Below are 7,299 nucleotides of genomic sequence, written 5' to 3'. Positions count from 1 at the left end.
GTGCAACATCAAGATGGATTGCATCCCAGTCATCCACTAGCTATGCACTACAAGTGGGTGATAGACCTTATTACAATGCCAGTAGGAGTGTGGCAGATGAGGTATATTGTTCTTGCCAGAGAAGATCTTACTAACCAGGTTGAAGGCAAATCTTTGCATACCAAAGCTACCAGTTCAATATGCAAATTTGAATGTTGCCTTCCAAGTCTTTCTATTTTCCTCCAACTAATCCAACGGCCCCCTTAACTAACCTAAAAGTGCACAAGTTTACCACTTACTTGCTATTCCCAAGCCTATTTTAACAGATCTATAAATAAACGTTCGTAACTTACTTACTCTCCTATATTTTGTAGTCCATCTAATCCAACAACCCCTTAACTAACATCTAAAGTACTTTAATTTCTGCTAAGCATCTTCAACAACAATCCTTTTATAGACAATTTAAACATGTTCACGAATAATAAATTTTCTTTCTCTACTTTATCAATTTTGCAACAATGTTCACCACTTTGAACTCATAGAGATTTTAATTTATTTGCGACAGCATACATATACCCATTTTCATCATGACGTAGTGGATTTCACTAACAGAAATATGTGTATTGACAATAATCAATTGTTCAATTACCATCCCAATGCTTATTCTAAAAATGCATATGCCAGCTTTCAATCATTGCTTTTGACTTAGAGACTTTTGTCAAAGACTTTTAAACAACTAAAGTTTGCTTTTGAATTTGAAATAATATTAAAATATGAATTTGCTCGTAAACTTTACTGATGCAAAATGAGAATATTTCATTTATGCTTCCATTTCTAAAAAGTGACAAACAATTATGATTTTACTATTTAATTTTTTTATCTCTTTTTTTTAAAAATTGCGACTCGACTAACCACAAATCGCTTTTGTCCTCGACATTAATGTTGCTTTTGATGTTCACCAAGGTTTAGTTCGGTACATCTTTGTCGTCGATTTCTTTTGCACGTTCCGATAATCGAAATCTCTCTTTTTTCACTCTTGAACTGATTCTCTCTCTAGCCTTTTTGTACTCACCCAGTTACTCTCAATCACTTTTGTTTCTCCTCACTTTCTCTCTCAATCTCCATTTTCCCTATCTTTCTCTCCCTCAAATCCCTCTCTTATCTCTCTGTCTAATTTCTTGATCACGCTATCACTGCAGAGTTCTTTCTCTCTCTCTCTCTAGCTCCAATATACAGGCTGGTGTCACATTGGGACGGGGGAGGGATGGCCGTGCTGATTTGGCGCGCTCTCATTGGTGCTCCAAAAAGTGAAAGATGGCCGCTGGGGTTTGTCAGAGGAGCGGCCTTCCCACCTCGGCCAACTTTCAACATGGGAGGCCATCTGCCAAAAGCTATGGCGCGAGCACACGGGATTGGGTTTGAACCCTGGCAGGCAGCGAGAAACCCGATGGTCGTACCACTTGGCCAAGGCGGATTCGCTGCTGCCTCCATGTAGGTTTTTGGAGAAGGCCCAGTGTGACATCAGCGACGGGCGGCACCCTGCAAAAAGTGAGGGACGCCCGTCGCAGTGTGACACGGGCCACACACACACCAACATAACACCTACAACCAGTGAATTGATCACACATAGACACAATGTATATTATGCTACTCCCTTTCCCTGTAATCAACTTCTTTCTTCTCTCTCTATCTTGCTCTCAAACTGGCAATACCATAGACAATTTTCTCTCTCTCTCACATTCACTCATAAGCATACCACGCAGCATATTGCAAATAGGCATCCATACACACCTTGCAATCGGCCCCAATCAACCTCTCTAACTAATAACCCTTCACACAATCACTAACATACACTAGCACACAAAAGTGGATTTGCTTTTTGAAGCGCTACAGAACTAACAGAACTCTCTCTTTCTCTTACTAACTCAGAATCATTGGAGGCATAATCAAGCATTCTCTCCTAACATACACACATAATAACACTAACGTTTTCTGCAACTTCCTTCCCTTCTCTCACTACCTAGTTCTTGCGCGTGACACACACACACACACTAATACACATAGAACATAAGCACTCTCTTTAACTATCTAATGGCGCTACACACACAATCACTAATAGACTAACACACACAATGTTTCTTTTACTCTCTCTCACACTAATTCTTGCTCGCTAACAAACTAACACACACCTCGCGGCCCTTTCCAACTGACGACGCTCTCTAACTTAACCCCCCACAAATCTGCAACTGCTCACTTCGTTTAGAATCAGAAAACAACTTTTTAATATACATTTTTTTAACTGGATTTTCATTAAACCCCATTCACACACTTTCTCCCGAATAAACATTTATTTTAGTCTTAAAAGGAACAATCCTCGAGAACTTGAAGACCTATCCGACAAAACTCATACTCAAGACTTCTCACGCCTTTGGCAACTATGTAGGTGCAATCCCATCAGACCTCTAAGATCTACTTCAACGAGCCTTGAACTCAAAGCCTTCCACTCTTTCACATTCTTATTTAATGTCATAAAGACAAGCCCAAAAAACTTCAAAGATCTAGGACGGCGAGCCTTGAACTTAAAATCTCTCAATTTACCTTTTACACCCCATATAACAAATCTCTCTCTCTGCCTTACTCAAACCCTATGGATGAGCAATTTTAACATCGTAAAGACAATCATAAAGGACCTCAAATAGCTATTCCAACAAGTCATGAGCTCAAACCTCATCACTGCTACATACCGACATTTTTTTCCACGGTTGCCTATAGATGATCTGATTTCCCAGTCAAATAGGAATAATTTGTCACCTTTTACACTGAAACCTATAGAAATTTTACAGTTTCCTTCGAGACAAGCTTAAAATCTAGCTAGTATTTGTAAATTTAGTCAGCTAAACTTAAACTATGGACTTATCTAGAACTTAAAATTTCCTATTATACTCAGATTGAGATGCCTAATGGCCATAGCTTGAATTTAAAGTTGCTAAACTAACTATCAACACTCTCCCTAAAACTAACTCCAACCACCATCAAGTGACTAAATACCTTACATAAAACCTTATCAACAAGCATTCATAAAAACTAAATCTTAGCACTAATGCATACATTATGGAAATCATTAGCATGTTGATGCACCTACTATGCCCATGCAAATCCCAATTTATCCTAGTTTTGGTACATAATGTGAAAATATCTTGGGGTCTACTTTCCTCCCCTACTGAAACGTGAAGTTGTCCTCGACGAACAAGAAAATATCTTCGACACTGAAATTGAACTTCTTTAAACTGCTGCTACTCTCAGCTCTACAGCTACACATTAAAAAATAATTGGCTCCCCTCCTTAACTGCGAACACCCTCTTGAGCACAATATCCTAAAACACAACACACCAAAACTAACTGTAGTATGGACCTATTCTCATTTAACACATTACAACATCATACTTTTTCAGCATTTTAGTCAAGTAATAACATAGTCAGCGATAAATTAATAACCAGTAAACATAGTAGAATAAACCAAATAGCACTAGTAAATCTATATACTCACACTAACAGCTTCTATAAAGATTTACCAATCAGAAACCCTAACCTCCCAATAGGCAACTAAGCAATAAATAATAAAAGAGATTAATCAATAGAATAACTACAAACTATTCTAATCAAGACAATAATTTACCACTCTGTTACTAGAGACAAAGTTGGCCCACCCACCTACCAAGCTTACACGACGATGGGTACACAACATATAGCATATAAGTTTCCCTCCCCAAGCTCATCACAAGTGACATAATCTAGATTTTAAAGGTCTCTCCTAACCACAGAGATCTATAACACTTCAAAGAATGTTTTTTACCATTAGGGTATAAATATACTATCGAACCCTAGATTAGCTATAGTGAATATATTAATTAATAACCTTTACTGCCCCCTGTCAGCCACTAACCAGTTCAATCAAAATTCTTGATTAATAATTCTATATAAAGACTACTAATAAAATTGTATAGTTTACTAATCTAGCTAGTTTAATAAAACTATGCATGACCCTTATTAATTCTTCACTGACTTACAGGCATTAAAATGAGAAGATGTTAACAATTTGAAATAATAACTTGGAAATAAAACACCTGTTAAGTCTTTCTTGAAACTGTTGCTTTACTTTGAACTACATCCTTAGATACAACTTAACATCTCTTTACTTCACAGCAGCAACTACTCTAATCTTCTCTTTTGATCACACACTCTAACTTTGCTTACTGCAAAAGGATTAGAACTACACACCCACTAATGGACTGTAGTATCCTACTCCTAGTTTTTATGATTTTTGTCTTTTTTTAAAAAACAAATTTGATTGTTTAGTTGTTCTTTTTTTAATTGTTTTTTTTTAAACCTAAATTTGCAAATAAATAAATAAGCATTCAAATTTCCAAGAATAATGCAATGGATTACAGGCATCTATACGTGGTTCAATCACCTACATTCTAAGGAGCTACAGTGTCCTACAAATAGACCGTATCCTAGGTCACAGACATTTATATGTGCTTCAGACACCTACTTCCATTACAAAGCTACAATTCCCTACACATAGACCACACCCTCTCTGATTTCACATTCTTCACATCATGTATATGTTTTTTTTTTTTTAATTGATTTAAAATTTTCTTTCAAACATTTATTCAGATGCAACTGTATTATAAACTCTTGCTTTGAAACTAACACCGCAAGCAATGATAAACTAACATTTTGAAACTTCCTCTCCAATCTCACATCTCAAAATCTTGTGGTATTTCTAACTCTCAAACATCTCATACGTCTTGTACAATATCTCCACTAACATCACCCAGACATCTCACTTCTCTAGCTTTCCACTCTACCTCTCAATCATCTCTCAACATCTTAACATCTCTAACTCCCAAGCATCTCTCAACTTACTATTTTTCTATAAACATCTCTCACTTCTCTAACATCCTTCCACTTTACTAACATCTTTTCAATTCACACCTCTAACTCTATTATTTCAAAATCTACTCTCATGCACTTCTTTATCTCCTAAACACCAATATTTCTTTCACCACAAACATGCACTGCAATTTCAAAACACAGAACACACTAGACATGGCATCTACGTCTAAGTCTAAATTGCTTTATACCCATTTAAATTTACCTAAAACTATGAATTGATTTTTTTCTTTGGTCAACTCTCATGGACAATTTTGCTATAATTCTATTGGTCAAAAACCAAAGTTTTGCCAAATATGTTTGAATTTGAATTTCACTAAAAGTCATCATTCTTCCTACAATTGAATGTAAACGACTTGCATATGAGCAAGAATAAACAAGAAACCCTCTCCTCAACTATATCTTATCTTAGACCACCAAGTCACACTTAATCACTCCTACTCTTTACTAAATTTTCACCGTGCTTTGAACTCACAATCTTTCTTAACTTCTCTCCTCACACAATAACTTCACCACTTAATCAACTTTCATCAAAATCTGGATTCTTATTCATCTTGCACACACATAAAGTCACTAAACATCCAAATAGGAACAACAAAGACTCCACAATGTAGCCCAAATATACACATAAATGACGATACATTAGAACTTACACTCACCATCCATATGACATGAAATCAAATCTCCCTAACTATGAATATCTCAATTAAAAATGAGCTAGATATTTCATATTACAAACAAGAAAATATTTTTTTATTTTTTTTCACTTTTCTAAACCAAATAGTCACTACTTACTCTTCCCAATAATTTTCTCATCATTGAGCTTAGGTGATTTTGATTACTAATTTCAAATTTCCACCAAACTTTGCAATATAGCCTATCACACCATACTATTTATACCCATATTGTCTCTTTTTATAGATTCTACTATCCTTGTCTTCTATTGAACCTTTTCTAACTCTATTGAAAACCTTGTGTAGACATTTGGTCTCCTACGCTTTCTATTATCCTCTCCTCTCTCTGTTTCATCTCCCTCTTGCACATATGCAGTATATTGTCTAGTCTCATTCCCTAAAATGACCGCGTTTACTTGAAATTCATATCTAATATGTCTGTTACATTTTTTACCATCACCACTGATATGTTTATTGTGATTTTCTCTTAATCTCTCAAGTTTATTCAAAGATAATTTTTTTCTATATTTAACTCTTCACAATCATATCTGGTCTCAAATGTAGAAGAACCTAATTCAATTTCAATCTCAAAGTACTGTTCATATGCAAAGTAATTCATAGACATAAGTTGCCTATCCTCATCAAGCTACTCTCCCATTGTATCAATGCACCCACTCATTGTTTTGACTTCCTCAACATGAAAGACTCTTTATCTTGTTTAGCCTTCATCAAAGCTTGTCCATTTTCTATCTTTAATCTAGTCAATTTTTGTCGAATTTGAGCAAAAGCCTCATCAACTAAATTTTGTTATTTAAGTAATTCTACTTAAATAGCCTTTGCTTCTTCAAGTGCACTAGGATCTCCTACACACCCCTCTAACACACTTAGGTCTACTTCCACCAACTTCATCTCCCTCTTTGTTTGCATTTATACCATGCTAACTCTAACAAGCAATTGAATCTCTCAGTCTCTATAAACTAACAGACATGTCTCTACTAACATATTCTATCAGCAAACTCAAGGTCATCAAGACCAAGGTTCAAGCATGCAAAGTCTATGCGCTTGGATAACCCAAAGTTTATTTAAGACTTGCCTCTTTCGACAGACGCACCAAATGAGCGTTGCCTTCTAATTCTTTTTATTTTCATCCAACAAATCCAACGGCCCCCTTAACTAACCTAAAAGTGCACAAGTTTTCCACATACTTGTTACTCCCAAGCCTATTTTAACAGATTTATAAATAAACGTTCGTAACTTACTTACCCTCCTATATTTCATAGTCCAACTAGGCAAACAACCCCTTAATTACTAACATCTAAAGTACTTTAATTTTTGCTAAGCATCTTCAACAACAATCCTTTTATAAAACATTTTGACATGTGCACGATTAATAAATTTTCTTTCTCTAGTTCATCAATTTTACGACAATGTTCACCACTTTGAACTCATACAGATTTTAATTTATTTGCGATAACACACATATACCCATTTTCATGACAGAGTGGATTTCACCAACAAAAATATTTGTATTGAAAATAATCAATTGTTCAATTCCCATCCCAATGCTTATTCTAAAAATGCATTTGCCAACTTTGCAATCATTGATGTTCACTTATAGACTTTTGACAAAGACTCTTAAACAACTAAAGTTTCCTTTTGAATATGAAATTATATTAAAACATGAATCTGC

This window comes from Adiantum capillus-veneris, chromosome 13 (assembly GCF_014529385.1).
Source record: "Adiantum capillus-veneris isolate H3 chromosome 13, ASM1452938v2, whole genome shotgun sequence".
NCBI lineage: Eukaryota > Viridiplantae > Streptophyta > Polypodiopsida > Polypodiales > Pteridaceae > Adiantum > Adiantum capillus-veneris.
This window is presented reverse-complemented; position numbering follows the sequence as displayed.